The 20539-nt window shown below is 40.4% G+C and overlaps 1 long non-coding RNA gene and 5 other non-coding genes across 6 annotated transcripts; 2 read left to right on the forward strand and 4 right to left on the reverse strand.

Annotated features, from left to right (window-relative positions):
* The first annotated feature begins 714 nt into the window (after window positions 1-714).
* trnad-guc (transfer RNA aspartic acid (anticodon GUC)) lies at window positions 715-786 on the forward strand. The gene has a single exon. It is a non-coding gene; the product is annotated as a tRNA-Asp (tRNA).
* Window positions 787-1203: 417 nt separating this feature from the next.
* trnav-uac (transfer RNA valine (anticodon UAC)) lies at window positions 1204-1276 on the reverse strand. The gene has a single exon. It is a non-coding gene; the product is annotated as a tRNA-Val (tRNA).
* Window positions 1277-2272: 996 nt separating this feature from the next.
* Window positions 2273-2345, reverse strand: trnav-uac (transfer RNA valine (anticodon UAC)). Its single transcript has one exon. It is a non-coding gene; the product is annotated as a tRNA-Val (tRNA).
* Window positions 2346-2806: 461 nt separating this feature from the next.
* Window positions 2807-2879, reverse strand: trnav-uac (transfer RNA valine (anticodon UAC)). Its single transcript has one exon. It is a non-coding gene; the product is annotated as a tRNA-Val (tRNA).
* Window positions 2880-3433: 554 nt separating this feature from the next.
* On the reverse strand, window positions 3434-3506 carry trnav-uac (transfer RNA valine (anticodon UAC)). Its single transcript has one exon. It is a non-coding gene; the product is annotated as a tRNA-Val (tRNA).
* A 5478-nt stretch (window positions 3507-8984) lies between these two features.
* LOC134113769 (uncharacterized) lies at window positions 8985-9599 on the forward strand. The gene is made up of 2 exons (XR_009946415.1): window positions 8985-9098; window positions 9490-9599. It is a non-coding gene; the product is annotated as an uncharacterized LOC134113769 (long non-coding RNA).
* The last annotated feature ends 10940 nt before the right edge of the window (window positions 9600-20539 follow it).

Consider the following 20539-nt stretch of genomic DNA (forward strand, 5'->3'; position numbering starts at 1 on the left):
AGTGAATCATTTTCTTTTGCAGACAGCGCGGGAAAAAGGTCAATGTTTCCGCCCAGTTTCGAACTGGGGACCTTTTGCGTGTTAGGCGAACGTGATAACCACTACACTACGGAAACCACAGCTCGGTTTCTTTTGAACATATGCCTGCTCTTTGCGGAAGATCTTGATCTGATGGCTGATCTGATGAGAATATAGTGGACAGTATCTCTGCCTGTCACGCAGAAGACCAGGGTTCGATTGCCTGACGGGGAGAGTCTTCGTCAAACAGTAAGCTTATGCTCAGACTGGAAGCGTAGTCTTTTTTAAATGACCAAGTGAATAATTTTCTTTTGCAGACAGGGCGGGAAAAAGGTCAATGTTTCCGCCCAGTTTCGAACTGGGGACCTTTCGCGTGTTAGGCGAACGTGATAACCACTACACTACGGAAACCACAGCTAGGTTTCTTTTGAACATATGCCTGCTCTTTGCGGAAGATCTTGATCTGATGGCTTCATCATGACTTGACCTTCATCACTATGCTACAGTTTGACGTCAGTTCTAAACCGGTCGGGATGAGAATCAATCCCTACATGTACGGGGCTGTGGTTTTCCGCTAGGAAGTTGAGGACTGATCAAATCCAGCCAGGACTGAATTTTCGCCGGAAGGGAAAGTGTTCAAGTGCGTACCTTCTCTTCACAACGGCCAGAAATCTGGCATAAGGATTTCAGAGTGATTCCTCGTTAGTATAGTGGACAGTATCTCTGCCTGTCACGCAGAAGACCAGGGTTCGATTCCCTGACGGGGAGAGTCTTCGTCAAACAGTAAGCGTATGCTCAGACTGGAAGCGTACTCTTTTTTAATTGACCAAGTGAATCATTTTCTTTTGCAGACAGCGCAGGAAAAATGTCAATGTTTCCGCCCAGTTTCGAACTGGGGACCTTTTGCGTGTTAGGCGAACGTGATAACCACTACACTAGGGAAACCACAGCTAGGTTTCTTTTGAAAATATGCCTGCTCTTTGCGGAAGATCTTGATCTGATGGCTGATCTGATGAGAATATAGTGGACAGTATCTCTGCCTGTCACGCAGAAGACCAGGGTTCGATTGCCTGACAGGGAGAGTCTTCGTCAAACAGTAAGCGTATAGTCCGACTGGAAGCGTAGTCTTTTTTAATTGACCAAGTGAATAATTTTCTTTTGCAGACAGGGCGGGAAAAAGGTCAATGTTTCCGCCCAGTTTTGAACTGGGGACCTTTCGCGTGTAAGGCGAACGTGATAACCACTACACTACGGAAACCACAGCTAGGTTTCTTTTGAACATATGCCTGCTCTTTGCGGAAGATCTTGATCTGATGGCTTCATCATGACTTGACCTTCATCACTATGCTACAGTTTGACGTCAGTTCTAAAGCGGTCGGGATGAGAATCAATTCCTACATGTACGAGGCTGTGGTTTTCCGCTAGGAAGTTGAGGACTGATCAAACCCAGCCAGGACTGAATTTTCGCCGGAAGGGAAAGTGTTCAAGTGCGTACCTTCTCTTCACAACGGCCAGAAATCTGGCATAAGTATTTCAGAGTGATTCCTCGTTAGTATAGTCGACAGTATCTCTGCCTGTCACGCAGAAGACCAGGGTTCGATTCCCTGACGGGGAGAGTCTTCGTCAAACAGTAAGCTTATGCTCAGACTGGAAGCGTAGTCTTTTTTTAATTGACAATGTGAATGATTTTCTGCTGCAGACATGGCGGGAAAAAGGTCAATGTTTCCGCCCAGTTTCGAACTGGGGACCTTTCGCGTGTTAGGCGAACGTGATAACCACTACACTACGGAAACCACAGCTAGGTTTCTTTTGAACATATGCCTGCTCTTTGCGGAAGATCTTGATCTGATGGCTTCATCATGACTTGACCTTCATCACTATGCTACAGTTTGACGTCAGTTCTAAAGCGGTCGGGATGAGAATCAATTCCTACATGTACGAGGCTGTGGTTTTCCGCTAGGAAGTTGAGGACTGATCAAACCCAGCCAGGACTGAATTTTCGCCGGAAGGGAAAGTGTTCAAGTGCGTACCTTCTCTTCACAACGGCCAGAAATCTGGCATAAGGAATTCAGAGTGATTCCTCGTTAATATAGTGGACAGTATCTCTGCCTGTCACGCAGAAGACCAGGGTTCGATTCCCTGACGGGGAGAGTCTTCGTCAAACAGTAAGCGTATAGTCAGACTGGAAGCGTAGTCTTTTTTAATTGACCAAGTGAATAATTTTCTTTTGCAGACAGGGCGGGAAAAAGGTCAATGTTTCCGCCCAGTTTTGAAATGGGGACCTTTCGCGTGTAAGGCGAACGTGATAACCACTACACTACGGAAACCACAGCTAGATTTCTTTTGAACATATGCCTGCTCTTTGCGGAAGATCTTGATCTGATGGCTTCATCATGACTTGACCTTCATCACTATGCTACAGTTTGACGTCAGTTCTAAAGCGGTGGGGATGAGAATCAATTCCTACGTGTACGAGGCTGTGGTTTTCCGCTAGGAAGTTGAGGACTGATAAAACCCAGCCAGGACTGAATTTTCGCCGGAAGGGAAAGTGTTCAAGTGCGTACCTTCTCTTCACAACGGCCAGAAATCTGGCATAAGGATTTCAGAGTTATTCCTCGTTAGTATAGTGGACAGTATCTCTGCCTGTCACGCAGAAGACCAGGGTTGGATTCCCTGACGGGGAGAGTCTTCGTCAAACAGTAAGCGTATAGTCCGACTGGAAGCGTAGTCTTTTTTAATTGACCAAGTGAATAATTTTCTTTTGCAGACAGGGCGGGAAAAAGGTCAATGTTTCCGCCCAGTTTTGAACTGGGGACCTTTCGCGTGTAAGGCGAACGTGATAACCACTACACTACGGAAACCACAGCTAGGTTTCTTTTGAGCATATGCCTGCTCTTTGCGGAAGATCTTGATCTGATGGCTGATCTGATGAGAATATAGTGGACAGTATCTCTGCCTGTCACGCAGAAGACCAGGGTTGGATTCCCTGACGGGGAGAGTCTTCGTCAAACAGTAAGCTTATGCTCAGACTGGAAGCGTAGTCTTTTTTTAATTGACAATGTGAATGATTTTCTGCTGCAGACATGGCGGGAAAAAGGTCAATGTTTCCGCCCAGTTTCGAACTGGGGACCTTTCGCGTGTTAGGCGAACGTGATAACCACTACACTACGGAAACCACAGCTAGGTTTCTTTTGAACATATGCCTGCTCTTTGCGGAAGATCTTGATCTGATGGCTGATCTGATGAGAATATAGTGGACAGTATCTCTGCCTGTCACGCAGAAGACCAGGGTTCGATTCCCTGACGGGGAGAGTCTTCGTCAAACAGTAAGCGTATAGTCAGACTGGAAGCGTAGTCTTTTTTAATTGACCAAGTGAATAATTTTCTTTTGCAGACAGGGCGGGAAAAAGGTCAATGTTTCCGCCCAGTTTTGAAATGGGGACCTTTCGCGTGTAAGGCGAACGTGATAACCACTACACTACGGAAACCACAGCTAGATTTCTTTTGAACATATGCCTGCTCTTTGCGGAAGATCTTGATCTGATGGCTTCATCATGACTTGACCTTCATCACTATGCTACAGTTTGACGTCAGTTCTAAAGCGGTGGGGATGAGAATCAATTCCTACGTGTACGAGGCTGTGGTTTTCCGCTAGGAAGTTGAGGACTGATAAAACCCAGCCAGGACTGAATTTTCGCTGGAAGGGAAAGTGTCCAAGTGCGTACCTTCTCTTCACAACGGCCAGAAATCTGGCATAAGTATTTCAGAGTGATTCCTCGTTAGTATAGTCGACAGTATCTCTGCCTGTCACGCAGAAGACCAGGGTTCGATTCCCTGACGGGGAGAGTCTTCGTCAAACAGTAAGCTTATGCTCAGACTGGAAGCGTAGTCTTTTTTTAATTGACAATGTGAATGATTTTCTGCTGCAGACATGGCGGGAAAAAGGTCAATGTTTCCGCCCAGTTTCGAACTGGGGACCTTTCGCGTGTTAGGCGAACGTGATAACCACTACACTACGGAAACCACAGCTAGGTTTCTTTTGAACATATGCCTGCTCTTTGCGGAAGATCTTGATCTGATGGCTTCATCATGACTTGACCTTCATCACTATGCTACAGTTTGACGTCAGTTCTAAAGCGGTCGGGATGAGAATCAATTCCTACATGTAAGAGGCTGTGGTTTTCCGCTAGGAAGTTGAGGACTGATCAAACCCAGCCAGGACTGAATTTTCGCCGGAAGGGAAAGTGTTCAAGTGCGTACCTTCTCTTCACAACGGCCAGAAATCTGGCATAAGGAATTCAGAGTGATTCCTCGTTAGTATAGTCGACAGTATCTCTGCCTGTCACGCAGAAGACCAGAGATCTGGGTCCGATTCCCAGCCAGTGCAATTTAACTTATGCTTCAATAGAATTGTCCTTTTTGGAGCTTTTCAGTTTTTCATAATGTCCATAGGCAGCTATTTTGAAATCTCTTGCACTAAATTTTGTCATATGAGCATTGGTGGTTCAAGGGTAGAATTCTCTTTTCCCATGCGAGAGTTCTGGGTCCGATTCCCAGCCAGTGCAAATTAACTTTTGCTTCAATCCCAAATATATAGCTCTAAAATAAATAGCTCTAAAAAGAGCTATTTATTTGCAAGAATTCTAAAAAGAGCTATTTATTTGTTCATCGTGGCCTTTAGGCAGCTATTTTGAAATTTCTTGCACTAAATTTTGTCGTATGAGCATTGGTGGTTCAATGGTAGAATTCTCGCTTGCCATGCGAGAGATCTGGGTCCGATTCCCAGCCAGTGCATTTTAACTTTTGCTTCAATCCCAAATATATAGCTCTAAAAAAAATAGCTCTAAAAAGAGCTATTTATTTGCAAGAATTCTAAAAAGAGCTATTTATTTGTTCATCGTGGCCTTTAGGCAGCTATTTTGAAATTTCTTGCACTAAATTTTGTCGTATGAGCATTGGTGGTTCAATGGTAGAATTCTCGCTTGCCATGCGAGAGATCTGAGTCCGATTCCCAGCCAGTGCAAATCAACTTCTGCTTCAATAGATTTGTCCTTTTTGGAGCTTTTCAGTTGTTCATCATGTCCATAGGCCGCCATTTTGAAAAAATTTTCCCCTAAAATTTGTTGTTTAAGCATTGGTGGTTCAATGGTAAAATTCTCGCTTGCCATGCGAGAGATCTGGGTCAGATTCCCGGCCAGTGCAATTTAACTTATGCTTCAAAAGAATTGTCCTTTTTGGAGCTTTTCAGTTTTTCATAATGTCCATAGGCAGCTATTTTGAAATCTCTTGCACTAAATTTTGTCATATGAGCATTGGTGGTTCAAGGGTAGAATTCTCTTTACCCAAGCAAGAATTCTGGGTCCGATTCCCAGCCAGTGCAAATTAACTTTTGCTTCAATAGAATTGTCCTTTTTGGAGCTTTTCAGTTGTTTATCATGGCCATAGGCCGCCATTTTGAAATCTCTTGCACTAAATTTTGTCATATGAGCATTGGTAGTTCAAGGGTAGAATTCTCTTTTCCCATGCGAGAGATCTGGGTCCGATTCCCAGACTTTGCACAATAACTTTTGCTTCAATAGAATTGTCCTTTTTGGAGCTTTTCAGTTGTTCATCGTGGCCATAGGTGGCCATTTTGAAATCTCTTGCCCTATATATTGTCGTCTAAGCATTGGTGGTTCAATGGTAGAATTCTCGCTTGCCATGCGAGAGATCTGGATCCGATTCCCAGCCAGTGCAAAATAATTTCTGCTTCAATAGAATAGTCCTTTTTGAAGCTTTTCAGTTGTTCATCATGTTCATAGGCCGGCATTTTGAAAAAAATTTCCCCTAAGATTTGTTGTATAAGCATTGGTGGTTCAAGGGTAGAATTCTCTTTTCCAATGCGAGAGTTCTGGGTCCGATTCCCAGCCAGTGCAAATTAACTTATGCTTCAATAGAATTGTCCTTTTTGGAGCTTTTCAGTTGTTCATAATGTCCATAGGCAGCTATTTTGAAATCTCTTGCACTAAATTTTGTCATATGAGCATTGGTAGTTCAAGGGTAGAATTCTCTTTTCCCATGCGAGAGTTCTGGGTCCGATTCCCAGCCATTGCACAATAACTTTTGCTTCAATAGAATTGTCCTTTTTGGAGCTTTTCAGTTGTTCATCGTGGCCATAGGTGGCCATTTTGAAATCTCTTGCCCTATATATTGTCGTCTAAGCATTGGTGGTTCAATGGTAGAATTCTCGCTTGCCATGCGAGAGATCTGGGTCCGATTCCCAGCCAGTGCAAATTAAATTTTGCTTCAATAGAATTGTCCTTTTTGGAGCTTTTCAGTTGTTCATAATGTCCATAGGCCGCCATTTTGAAATTTTTTCCCCTAAAATTTGTTGTTTAAGCATTGGTGGTTCAATGGTAGAATTCTCGCTTGCCATGCGAGAGATCTGGTTCCGATTCCCAGCCAGTGCAAATTAACTTATGCTTCAATAGAATTGTCCTTTTTGGAGCTTTTCAGTTGTTCATAATGTCCATAGGCAGCTATTTTGAAATCTCTTGCACTAAATTTTGTCATATGAGCATTGGTAGTTCAAGGGTAGAATTCTCTTTTCCCATGCGAGAGTTCTGGGTCCAATTCCCAGCCAGTGCAAATTAACTTTTGCTTCAATAGAATTGTCCTTTTTGGAGCTTTTCAGTTGTTCATAATGTCCATAGGCCACCATTTTGAAATTATTTCCCCTAAAATTTGTTGTTTAAGCATTGGTGGTTCAATGGTAGAATTCTCGCTTGCCTTGCGAGAGATCTGGGTCCGATTCCCAGCCAGTGCAAATTAACTTTTGCTTCAATCCCAAATATATAGCTCTAAAATAAATAGCTCTAAAAAGAGCTATTTATTTGCAAGAATTCTAAAAAGAGCTATTTATTTGTTCATCGTGGCCTTTAGGCAGCTATTTTGAAATTTCTTGCACTAGATTTTGTCGTATGAGCATTGGTGGTTCAATGGTAGAATTCTCGCTTGCCATGCGAGAGATCTGGGTCCGATTCCCAGCCACTGCAAATTAACTTTTGCTTCAATAGAATTGTCCTTTTTGGAGCTTTTCAGTTGTTCATCATGTCCATAGGCCGCCATTTTGAATTTTTTTCCCCTAAAATTTGTTGTTTAAGCATTGGTGGTTCAATGGTAGAATTCTCGCTTGCCATGCGAGAGATCTGGGTCCGATTCCCAGCCAGTGCAAATTAACTTATGCTTCAATAGAATTGTCCTTTTTGGAGCTTTTCAGTTGTTCATAATGTCCATAGGCAGCTATTTTGAAATCTCTTGCACTAAATTTTGTCATATGAGCATTGGTGGTTCAAGGGTAGAATTCTCTTTTCCCATGCGAGAGTTCTGGGTCCGATTCCCAGCCAGTGCAAATTAACTTTTGCTTCAATCCCAAATATATTGCTCTAAAATAAATAGCTCTAAAAAGAGCTATTTATTTGCAAGAATTCTAAAAAGAGCTATTTATTTGTTCATCGTGGCCTTTAGGCAGCTATTTTGAAATTTCTTGCACTAAATTTTGTCGTATGAGCATTGGTGGTTCAATGGTAGAATTCTCGCTTGCCATGCGAGAGATCTGGGTCCGATTCCCAGCCAGTGCAAATTAACTTTTGCTTCAATAGATTTGTCCTTTTTGGAGCTTTTCAGTTTTTCATAATGTCCATAGGCAGCTATTTTAAAATCTCTTGCACTAAATTTTGTCATATGAGCATTGATGGTTCAAGGGTAGAATTCTCTTTTCCCATGCGAGAGTTCTGGGTCCGATTCCTAGCCAGTGCAAATTAACTTTTGCTTCAATCCCAAATATATTGCTCTAAAATAAATAGCTCTAAAAAGAGCTATTTATTTGTTCATCGTGGCCTTTAGGCAGCTATTTTGAAATCTCTTGCACTAAATTTTGTCATATGAGCATTGGTGGTTCAAGGGTAGAATTCTCTTTTCCCATGCGAGAGTTCTGGGTCCGATTCCCAGCCAGTGCAATTTAACTTATGCTTCAATAGAATTGTCCTTTTTGGAGCTTTTCAGTTTTTCATAATGTCCATAGGCAGCTATTTTGAAATCTCTTGCACTAAATTTTGTCATATGAGCATTGGTGGTTCAAGGGTAGAATTCTCTTTTCCCATGCAAGGGCCAGCCGTGGATAGCTGGCATTCACTGACAGCCAATCAAATTGCAGCTTTATTTTCACAGAAGACCGTGGTTCAATTCCCGGACGGGGAGAAATCTTAATTTATTTTCATTCATTTGCTTTACAACAGAGTGTACACATGAACTGTTTTGTACTTTTTTGTTTGTTTGAGGAAAAATAAGCCTTGTTATCATTGGCCATTTGTGGATACCTGGCACTCACTGACAGCCAATAAATGTGCATCACTGTTGCCACTGTCTAAGGTGCTGAAACACCTTGTCCAAGGCGCTTTAAAGCTATTGTTATTGTGCTTGTTTCAGCACCTTGCACTGAATTGTTCTCCTGGACTCTGGGGCAAAGAGACACATGAATGATGAAGAGCTTTTTTACAAATAAATTAATGTTTACCTCACTTTGCTGTCTGCTGGTTATCACTTCTTTAGTGGAAAGAGTTTGTCCTTTCGCCCTCTCTACACACACCTGGCTGTACTCAGGTGATGTCTCAATATAGTTAACGTACCCCTGACATAATCCTTTGCATCATCATGACAATCATTTTAGCTATTTATCAACATGTAAACAGTATTTCATTATGATCAGCATAAGTTGATGGGTGGTACAATGATTAGAATTCACTCACAGGATGTAATGAAGCTAAAGTTCAAAACCAGTGTAATGGCTTCAAAACTCATTGATGACATGTAGACAGCGTGAATTAGATGTATTTATTAAACACAACAGGGACATTCCATGTTGACTACAGAGTATTGTAAGTCCTGTCTCCTTCAGCATGTCCTTCTGCTCACTGTGTTTATAAAGCAGGAAGTGGAAACCTGCTCCATCGCTTGTCTCCTTCCTGTCTACAAAGGTCCAGCCGGTGAGGACAGCAGGGGCAGAGACGGACAACGTGGCATCTATAAAAACAGAAGACAGAGTACGATAAGTCCTTCTGACCTACAGAATCATACACTTCTGTGGGTAAACATATAATTTAATGTAATAGGACGTGACCTACAAGTTAGTTACTTCTAGTTAATGCTGAATTGTTGGAAAAACTTAAATAATGTTTTGTCTTTGTTGTCTAAGTAATATTGACTTAGACAACAGAGAGACTAACGTGTCTCTCTCACAGAGACACGTTGTGTTCATGGTCTGCTGATAGTCAAGATGTTTGTGTGTCAATGTCCAGATGATCTAGAGTGAACTTGTGAGGTAAATGTGTGTCCTAAGGTGAACAGCATGATGGCATACATTTAAGGATTATTACCATCACTCTGTGTTTCCTAAGGCCTTTTTAATCTTAAGTTTTAATGTTTATCTTCCAGCTACATATTCCAGTCCTTGGGAAGAAGACCTTTGAGTAGCATCAATGCACCGCTTGTTTGTGTCTCCCGCTTGCAAGTATTATTCAATAAATGTGCTGTTTAATGATTTACACTGGTGTCTTTCACAATTATTACTATTGATAGTAAGTTGACGCAAGAAGGTGACTTTACATCTTCACTTTACTGCAGCTGTACACTAGAATGCTCCCTAGATTTAGTCAGAAAACAGTGCACTGGTTTCTAATTGACAACAAGGAAACCACTTTGAAGACTTTGATGAACACTATTTGTGAATATTCTTAGGATGCAGGTATAGAATACACAGTTTACAGCAAACTGGCGGAACTGTAAGTGATTGAGTATCTTCATGTGGTAGAAACAAAGAATTAAAAGAGAGCAAAAGTTTACTCACAGCTCTGCACTTGATGCTTTGAAGGAAAGATGGTCAACTTGGGCCTCCCCAGCTCCTGCTCTTCATCCTTCACTGTGATGTAAACATACAACAATGAACATGTCATTAAATGAACATCTGAAGTGCAAACAAGATGATGTGCATCTCCTTCTGTGTATGGAGGAGCCAGCTTCTTCTGGAGATACACCTGGAGCTTGTGCATCTTCGTACCTGGAGGACAGCTCTTCTTCAGGATGAAGGGTGCAGAGCCGTCATCCCTGCTGTCCCAGATTAATCTGTCACGATGAAGAGCATGACATGTTAATAAGTGTATTGAAGTGTGAAGTAAAGTTCACCTTCTGACCATTAAACTATGTAATAAACAACATAACCATGTTTGCCTGTCTGTTCTCTCATTTCCACACAGATGCAGATATTGTACTACAGTAAGAATATCTATCAACACCACAACCTGCTGTAAATACTGTATTTATAAGTAGAAATCCTTCATTCAAGTAACTTGTTACTTAATCAAAGTCTACAGACAAAAAAGTGAGCATCAAAATAAACCATGAGGATTAAAAACAAAAGTAGCCGCGATGCAATATATATTATACATTATCCTAATCATTGAGGCATTAATGTGCTTACATTTGACTGACTTTAATAAGATCCTCATTTATTAGTTGAGTAATGTTACATCTGTGATATGCAACTAGTAAACAATGCAGCCAAACACAACTAACAGGTGACGTGACACTAACATAAATGCATTTATTGGACGTAACACTTGTATAAAGTACAGTATTTATGGCTAAAGACGTTTTAAAGTTGACTGTTCTAAATACGTTTACAGTATACAATGTTTAAATTGTATAAGCTGAACATCTGGTGAGAATCTATATTAAATAACATACAGCAGCAAACGCTGCGCATTTATCTGAATAATTATTACACATTACATTTAAGGTACTTACAGTTCAGCGTGACTTCCACACAGCGCGAGGTCTGGTAAAGGTGCGCCGTCTCTTCCGTGCTCTTTCCCGGCTAGACTGACGGAGAATGTCCGAAGATACTCTTTACATCCGGGTAATCGCTCGGCCCGCACCACAGCGCCACAGATGGCCAAAGATATATTACATCCGTAGTGGTTTAGCACTACCATAGAGAATGAATGGGATTTGGTTTAGGGATTTTTAGCTAAAGAATTCACGGGTGCCGTGCGAGAGATCTGGGTCCGATTCCCAGCCAGTGCAATTTAACTTATGCTTCAATAGAATTGTCCTTTTTGGAGCTTTTCAGTTGTTCATAATGTCCATAGGCAGCTATTTTGAAATCTCTTGCACTAAATTTTGTCATATGAGCATTGGTGGTTCAAGGGTAGAATTCTCTTTTCCCATGCGAGAGTTCTGGGTCCGATTCCCAGCCAGTGCAAATTAACTTTTGCTTCAATCCCAAATATATAGCTCTAAAATAAATAGCTCTAAAAAGAGCTATTTATTTGCAAGAATTCTAAAAAGAGCTATTTATTTGTTCATCGTGGCCTTTAGGCAGCTATTTTGAAATTTCTTGCACTGAATTTTGTCGTATGAGCATTGGTGGTTCAATGGTAGAATTCTCGCTTGCCATGCGAGAGATCTGGGTCCGATTCCCAGCCAGTGCAATTTAACTTTTGCTTCAATAGAATTGTCCTTTTTGGAGCTTTTCAGTTGTTCATAATGTCCATAGGCCGCCATTTTGAAATTTTTTCCCCTAAAATTTGTTGTTTAAGCATTGGTGGTTCAATGGTAGAATTCTCGCTTGCCATGCGAGAGATCTGGGTCCGATTCCCAGCCAGTGCAAATTAACTTTTGCTTCAATAGATTTGTCCTTTTTGGAGCTTTTCAGTTGTTCATAATGTCCATAGGCCGCCATTTTGAAATTTTTTCCCCTAAAATTTGTTGTTTAAGCATTGGTGGTTCAATGGTAGAATTCTCGCTTGCCATGCGAGAGATCTGGGTCCGATTCCCAGCCAGTGCAAATTAACTTTTGCTTCAATAGATTTGTCCTTTTTGGAGCTTTTCAGTTGTTCATCATGTCCATAGGCCGCCATTTTGAAAAAAATTTCCCCTAAAATTTGTTGTTTAAGCATTGGTGTTTCAATGGTAGAATTCTCGCTTGCCATGCGAGAGATCTGGGTCAGATTCCCAGCCAGTGCAATTTAACTTATGCTTCAATAGAATTGTCCTTTTTGGAGCTTTTCAGTTTTTCATAATGTCCATAGGCAGCTATTTTAAAATCTCTTGCACTAAATTTTGTCATATGAGCATTGGTGGTTCAAGGGTAGAATTCTCTTTTCCCATGCGAGAGTTCTGGGTCCGATTCCCAGCCAGTGCAAATTAACTTTTGCTTCAATCCCAAATATATTGCTCTAAAATAAATAGCTCTAAAAAGAGCTATTTATTTGCAAGAATTCTAAAAAGAGCTATTTATTTGTTCATCGTGGCCTTTAGGCAGCTATTTTGAAATCTCTTGCACTAAATTTTGTCATATGAGCATTGGTGGTTCAAGGGTAGAATTCTCTTTTCCCATGCGAGAGTTCTGGGTCCGATTCCCAGCCAGTGCAATTTAACTTATGCTTCAATAGAATTGTCCTTTTTGGAGCTTTTCAGTTTTTCATAATGTCCATAGGCAGCTATTTTGAAATTTCTTGCACTAAAATTTGTCGTATGAGCATTGGTGGTTCAATGGTAGAATTCTCGCTTGCCATGCGAGAGATCTGGGTCCGATTCCCAGCCAGTGCAATTTAACTTTTGCTTCAATCCCAAATATATAACTCTAAAAACAATAGCTCAAAAAGAGCTATTTATTTACAAGAATTCTAAAAAGAGCTATTTATTTGTTCATTGTGGCCTTTAGGCAGCTATTTTGAAATTTCTTGCACTAAATTTTGTCGTATGAGCATTGGTGGTTCAATGGTAGAATTCTCGCTTGCCATGCGAGAGATCTGGGTCCGATTCCCAGCCAGTGCAAATTAACTTATGCTTCAATAGAATTGTCCTTTTTGGAGCTTTTCAGTTGTTCATAATGTCCATAGGCAGCTATTTTGAAATCTCTTGCACTAAATTTTGTCATATGAGCATTGGTGGTTCAAGGGTAGAATTCTCTTTTCCCATGCAAGGGCCAGCCGTGGATAGCTGGCATTCACTGACAGCCAATCAAATTGCAGCTTTATTTTCACAGAAGACCGTGGTTCAATTCCCGGACGGGGAGAAATCTTAATTTATTTTCATTCATTTGCTTTACAACAGAGTGTACACATGAACTGTTTTGTACTTTTTTGTTTGTTTGAGGAAAAATAAGCCTTGTTATCATTGGCCATTTGTGGATACCTGGCACTCACTGACAGCCAATAAATGTGCATCACTGTTGCCACTGTCTAAGGTGCTGAAACACCTTGTCCAAGGCGCTTTAAAGCTATTGTTATTGTGCTTGTTTCAGCACCTTGCACTGAATTGTTCTCCTGGACTCTGGGGCAAAGAGACACATGAATGATGAAGAGCTTTTTTACAAATAAATTAATGTTTACCTCACTTTGCTGTCTGCTGGTTATCACTTCTTTAGTGGAAAGAGTTTGTCCTTTCGCCCTCTCTACACACACCTGGCTGTACTCAGGTGATGTCTCAATATAGTTAACGTACCCCTGACATAATCGTTTGCATCATCATGACAATCATTTTAGCTATTTATCAACATGTAAACAGTATTTCATTATGATCAGCATAAGTTGATGGGTGGTACAATGATTAGAATTCACTCACAGGATGTAATGAAGCTAAAGTTCAAAACCAGTGTAATGGCTTCAAAACTCATTGATGACATGTAGACAGCGTGAATTAGATGTATTTATTAAACACAACAGGGACATTCCATGTTGACTACAGAGTATTGTAAGTCCTGTCTCCTTCAGCATGTCCTTCTGCTCACTGTGTTTATAAAGCAGGAAGTGGAAACCTGCTCCATCGCTTGTCTCCTTCCTGTCTACAAAGGTCCAGCCGGTGAGGACAGCAGGGGCAGAGACGGACAACGTGGCATCTATAAAAACAGAAGACAGAGTACGATAAGTCCTTCTGACCTACAGAATCATACACTTCTGTGGGTAAACATATAATTTAATGTAATAGGACGTGACCTACAAGTTAGTTACTTCTAGTTAATGCTGAATTGTTGGAAAAACTTAAATAATGTTTTGTCTTTGTTGTCTAAGTAATATTGACTTAGACAACAGAGAGACTAACGTGTCTCTCTCACAGAGACACGTTGTGTTCATGGTCTGCTGATAGTCAAGATGTTTGTGTGTCAATGTCCAGATGATCTAGAGTGAACTTGTGAGGTAAATGTGTGTCCTAAGGTGAACAGCATGATGGCATACATTTAAGGATTATTACCATCACTCTGTGTTTCCTAAGGCCTTTTTAATCTTAAGTTTTAATGTTTATCTTCCAGCTACATATTCCAGTCCTTGGGAAGAAGACCTTTGAGTAGCATCAATGCACCGCTTGTTTGTGTCTCCCGCTTGCAAGTATTATTCAATAAATGTGCTGTTTAATGATTTACACTGGTGTCTTTCACAATTATTACTATTGATAGTAAGTTGACGCAAGAAGGTGACTTTACATCTTCACTTTACTGCAGCTGTACACTAGAATGCTCCCTAGATTTAGTCAGAAAACAGTGCACTGGTTTCTAATTGACAACAAGGAAACCACTTTGAAGACTTTGATGAACACTATTTGTGAATATTCTTAGGATGCAGGTATAGAATACACAGTTTACAGCAAACTGGCGGAACTGTAAGTGATTGAGTATCTTCATGTGGTAGAAACAAAGAATTAAAAGAGAGCAAAAGTTTACTCACAGCTCTGCACTTGATGCTTTGAAGGAAAGATGGTCAACTTGGGCCTCCCCAGCTCCTGCTCTTCATCCTTCACTGTGATGTAAACATACAACAATGAACATGTCATTAAATGAACATCTGAAGTGCAAACAAGATGATGTGCATCTCCTTCTGTGTATGGAGGAGCCAGCTTCTTCTGGAGATACACCTGGAGCTTGTGCATCTTCGTACCTGGAGGACAGCTCTTCTTCAGGATGAAGGGTGCAGAGCCGTCATCCCTGCTGTCCCAGATTAATCTGTCACGATGAAGAGCATGACATGTTAATAAGTGTATTGAAGTGTGAAGTAAAGTTCACCTTCTGACCATTAAACTATGTAATAAACAACATAACCATGTTTGCCTGTCTGTTCTCTCATTTCCACACAGATGCAGATATTGTACTACAGTAAGAATATCTATCAACACCACAACCTGCTGTAAATACTGTATTTATAAGTAGAAATCCTTCATTCAAGTAACTTGTTACTTAATCAAAGTCTACAGACAAAAAAGTGAGCATCAAAATAAACCATGAGGATTAAAAACAAAAGTAGCCGCGATGCAATATATATTATACATTATCCTAATCATTGAGGCATTAATGTGCTTACATTTGACTGACTTTAATAAGATCCTCATTTATTAGTTGAGTAATGTTACATCTGTGATATGCAACTAGTAAACAATGCAGCCAAACACAACTAACAGGTGACGTGACACTAACATAAATGCATTTATTGGACGTAACACTTGTATAAAGTACAGTATTTATGGCTAAAGACGTTTTAAAGTTGACTGTTCTAAATACGTTTACAGTATACAATGTTTAAATTGTATAAGCTGAACATCTGGTGAGAATCTATATTAAATAACATACAGCAGCAAACGCTGCGCATTTATCTGAATAATTATTACACATTACATTTAAGGTACTTACAGTTCAGCGTGACTTCCACACAGCGCGAGGTCTGGTAAAGGTGCGCCGTCTCTTCCGTGCTCTTTCCCGGCTAGACTGACGGAGAATGTCCGAAGATACTCTTTACATCCGGGTAATCGCTCGGCCCGCACCACAGCGCCACAGATGGCCAAAGATATATTACATCCGTAGTGGTTTAGCACTACCATAGAGAATGAATGGGATGTGGTTTAGGGATTTTTAGCTAAAGAATTCACGGGTGCCGTGCGAGAGATCTGGGTCCGATTCCCAGCCAGTGCAATTTAACTTATGCTTCAATAGAATTGTCCTTTTTGGAGCTTTTCAGTTGTTCATAATGTCCATAGGCAGCTATTTTGAAATCTCTTGCACTAAATTTTGTCATATGAGCATTGGTGGTTCAAGGGTAGAATTCTCTTTTCCCATGCGAGAGTTCTGGGTCCGATTCCCAGCCAGTGCAAATTAACTTTTGCTTCAATCCCAAATATATAGCTCTAAAATAAATAGCTCTAAAAAGAGCTATTTATTTGCAAGAATTCTAAAAAGAGCTATTTATTTGTTCATCGTGGCCTTTAGGCAGCTATTTTGAAATTTCTTGCACTGAATTTTGTCGTATGAGCATTGGTGGTTCAATGGTAGAATTCTCGCTTGCCATGCGAGAGATCTGGGTCCGATTCCCAGCCAGTGCAATTTAACTTTTGCTTCAATAGAATTGTCCTTTTTGGAGCTTTTCAGTTGTTCATAATGTCCATAGGCCGCCATTTTGAAATTTTTTCCCCTAAAATTTGTTGTTTAAGCATTGGTGGTTCAAGGGTAGAATTCTCGCTTGCCATGCGAGAGATCTGGGTCCGATTCCCAGCCAGTGCAAATTAACTTTTGCTTCAATAGAATTGTCCTTTTTGGAGCTTTTCAGTTGTTCATAATGTCCATAGGCCGCCATTTCTAAATTTTTTCCCCTAAAATTTGTTGTTTAAGCATTGGTGGTTCAATGGTAGAATTCTCGCTTGCCATGCGAGAGATCTGGGTCCGATTCCCAGCCAGTGCAATTTAACTTATGCTTCAATAGAATTGTCCTTTTTGGAGCTTTTCAGTTGTTCATAATGTCCATAGGCAGCTATTTTGAAATCTCTTGCACTAAATTTTGTCATATGAGCATTGGTGGTTCAAGGGTAGAATTCTCTTTTCCCATGCGAGAGTTCTGGGTCCGATTCCCAGCCAGTGCAAATTAACTTTTGCTTCAATCCCAAATATATAGCTCTAAAATAAATAGCTCTAAAAAGAGCTATTTATTTGCAAGAATTCTAAAAAGAGCTATTTATTTGTTCATCGTGGCCTTTAGGCAGCTATTTTGAAATTTCTTGCACTAAATTTTGTCGTATGAGCATTGGTGGTTCAATGGTAGAATTCTCGCTTGCCATGCGAGAGTTCTGGGTCCGATTCCCAGCCAGTGCAAATTAACTTTTGCTTCAATAGATTTGTCCTTTTTGGAGCTTTTCAGTTTTTCATAATGTCCATAGGCAGCTATTTTGAAATCTCTTGCACTAAATTTTGTCATATGAGCATTGGTGGTTCAAGGGTAGAATTCTCTTTTCCCATGCAAGGGCCAGCCGTGGATAGCTGGCATTCACTGACAGCCAATCAAATTGCAGCTTTATTTTCACAGAAGACCGTGGTTCAATTCCCGGACGGGGAGAAATCTTAATTTATTTTCATTCATTTGCTTTACAACAGAGTGTACACATGAACTGTTTTGTACTTTTTTGTTTGTTTGAGGAAAAATAAGCCTTGTTATCATTGGCCATTTGTGGATACCTGGCACTCACTGACAGCCAATAAATGTGCATCACTGTTGCCACTGTCTAAGGTGCTGAAACACCTTGTCCAAGGCGCTTTAAAGCTATTGTTATTGTGCTTGTTTCAGCACCTTGCACTGAATTGTTCTCCTGGACTCTGGGGCAAAGAGACACATGAATGATGAAGAGCTTTTTTACAAATAAATTAATGTTTACCTCACTTTGCTGTCTGCTGGTTATCACTTCTTTAGTGGAAAGAGTTTGTCCTTTCGCCCTCTCTACACACACCTGGCTGTACTCAGGTGATGTCTCAATATAGTTAACGTACCCCTGACATAATCGTTTGCATCATCATGACAATCATTTTAGCTATTTATCAACATGTAAACAGTATTTCATTATGATCAGCATAAGTTGATGGGTGGTACAATGATTAGAATTCACTCACAGGATGTAATGAAGCTAAAGTTCAAAACCAGTGTAATGGCTTCAAAACTCATTGATGACATGTAGACAGCGTGAATTAGATGTATTTATTAAACACAACAGGGACATTCCATGTTGACTACAGAGTATTGTAAGTCCTGTCTCCTTCAGCATGTCCTTCTGCTCACTGTGTTTATAAAGCAGGAAGTGGAAACCTGCTCCATCGCTTGTCTCCTTCCTGTCTACAAAGGTCCAGCCGGTGAGGACAGCAGGGGCAGAGACGGACAACGTGGCATCTATAAAAACAGAAGACAGAGTACGATAAGTCCTTCTGACCTACAGAATCATACACTTCTGTGGGTAAACATATAATTTAATGTAATAGGACGTGACCTACAAGTTAGTTACTTCTAGTTAATGCTGAATTGTTGGAAAAACTTAAATAATGTTTTGTCTTTGTTGTCTAAGTAATATTGACTTAGACAACAGAGAGACTAACGTGTCTCTCTCACAGAGACACGTTGTGTTCATGGTCTGCTGATAGTCAAGATGTTTGTGTGTCAATGTCCAGATGATCTAGAGTGAACTTGTGAGGTAAATGTGTGTCCTAAGGTGAACAGCATGATGGCATACATTTAAGGATTATTACCATCACTCTGTGTTTCCTAAGGCCTTTTTAATCTTAAGTTTTAATGTTTATCTTCCAGCTACATATTCCAGTCCTTGGGAAGAAGACCTTTGAGTAGCATCAATGCACCGCTTGTTTGTGTCTCCCGCTTGCAAGTATTATTCAATAAATGTGCTGTTTAATGATTTACACTGGTGTCTTTCACAATTATTACTATTGATAGTAAGTTGACGCAAGAAGGTGACTTTACATCTTCACTTTACTGCAGCTGTACACTAGAATGCTCCCTAGATTTAGTCAGAAAACAGTGCACTGGTTTCTAATTGACAACAAGGAAACCACTTTGAAGACTTTGATGAACACTATTTGTGAATATTCTTAGGATGCAGGTATAGAATACACAGTTTACAGCAAACTGGCGGAACTGTAAGTGATTGAGTATCTTCATGTGGTAGAAACAAAGAATTAAAAGAGAGCAAAAGTTTACTCACAGCTCTGCACTTGATGCTTTGAAGGAAAGATGGTCAACTTGGGCCTCCCCAGCTCCTGCTCTTCATCCTTCACTGTGATGTAAACATACAACAATGAACATGTCATTAAATGAACATCTGAAGTGCAAACAAGATGATGTGCATCTCCTTCTGTGTATGGAGGAGCCAGCTTCTTCTGGAGATACACCTGGAGCTTGTGCATCTTCGTACCTGGAGGACAGCTCTTCTTCAGGATGAAGGGTGCAGAGCCGTCATCCCTGCTGTCCCAGATTAATCTGTCACGATGAAGAGCATGACATGTTAATAAGTGTATTGAAGTGTGAAGTAAAGTTCACCTTCTGACCATTAAACTATGTAATAAACAACATAACCATGTTTGCCTGTCTGTTCTCTCATTTCCACACAGATGCAGATATTGTACTACAGTAAGAATATCTATCAACACCACAACCTGCTGTAAATACTGTATTTATAAGTAGAAATCCTTCATTCAAGTAACTTGTTACTTAATCAAAGTCTACAGACAAAAAAGTGAGCATCAAAATAAACCATGAGGATTAAAAACAAAAGTAGCCGCGATGCAATATATATTATACATTATCCTAATCATTGAGGCATTAATGTGCTTACATTTGACTGACTTTAATAAGATCCTCATTTATTAGTTGAGTAATGTTACATCTGTGATATGCAACTAGTAAACAATGCAGCCAAACACAACTAACAGGTGACGTGACACTAACATAAATGCATTTATTGGACGTAACACTTGTATAAAGTACAGTATTTATGGCTAAAGACGTTTTAAAGTTGACTGTTCTAAATACGTTTACAGTATACAATGTTTAAATTGTATAAGCTGAACATCTGGTGAGAATCTATATTAAATAACATACAGCAGCAAACGCTGCGCATTTATCTGAATAATTATTACACATTACATTTAAGGTACTTACAGTTCAGCGTGACTTCCACACAGCGCGAGGTCTGGTAAAGGTGCGCCGTCTCTTCCGTGCTCTTTCCCGGCTAGACTGACGGAGAATGTCCGAAGATACTCTTTACATCCGGGTAATCGCTCGGCCCGCACCACAGCGCCACAGATGGCCAAAGATATATTACATCCGTAGTGGTTTAGCACTACCATAGAGAATGAATGGGATGTGGTTTAGGGATTTTTAGCTAAAGAATTCACGGGTGCCGTGCGAGAGATCTGGGTCCGATTCCCAGCCAGTGCAATTTAACTTATGCTTCAATAGAATTGTCCTTTTTGGAGCTTTTCAGTTGTTCATAATGTCCATAGGCAGCTATTTTGAAATCTCTTGCACTAAATTTTGTCATATGAGCATTGGTGGTTCAAGGGTAGAATTCTCTTTTCCCATGCGAGAGTTCTGGGTCCGATTCCCAGCCAGTGCAAATTAACTTTTGCTTCAATAGAATTGTCCTTTTTGGAGCTTTTCAGTTGTTCATAATG

This window comes from Pungitius pungitius, unplaced genomic scaffold (genome assembly GCF_949316345.1).
Source record: "Pungitius pungitius unplaced genomic scaffold, fPunPun2.1 scaffold_44, whole genome shotgun sequence".
NCBI lineage: Eukaryota > Metazoa > Chordata > Actinopteri > Perciformes > Gasterosteidae > Pungitius > Pungitius pungitius.